Source organism: Cicer arietinum, chromosome 3 (assembly GCF_000331145.2).
Source record: "Cicer arietinum cultivar CDC Frontier isolate Library 1 chromosome 3, Cicar.CDCFrontier_v2.0, whole genome shotgun sequence".
Lineage (NCBI taxonomy): Eukaryota > Viridiplantae > Streptophyta > Magnoliopsida > Fabales > Fabaceae > Cicer > Cicer arietinum.
The window spans coordinates 9626819-9627234 of record NC_021162.2 but is presented as its reverse complement, the minus strand read 5'-3'; positions in this window follow the sequence as shown (position 1 = coordinate 9627234).

Sequence of the window (416 nt, the reverse complement as noted above, 5' to 3'; positions counted from 1 at the left end):
ATGTTGATTGTTATGACCTCGAAATAATCAGAATATATCAGTCTTTAACAAATTTAAGCAATATAGAAAATCGAATACGTCTAGCATACAATTAAGATCGAACATACAATCATACGATGCAAGATTTATTCAAATTCATACGCACATCGGAATTATAATGCAGCATACAGGATTAACAATTAAAAGTAAACGGATAAGGAATAGAATGCACCAAGGTTTATCCTGGTTCAGTTGTCAATAAAACAACCTACATCCAGTCCTGGCAATCCAATTGGATTTCAGCTTTTTCTCCAATAGAAAGAATTGTGACTTGTTTACAGATTGTCTAGTTTCCTCGAAACCTATCTATCTAACACAATCTCTTTCCTGTTGCTTAACCCCTTGATCCTTGCAGTCACTCGGCAGACTCACACAAG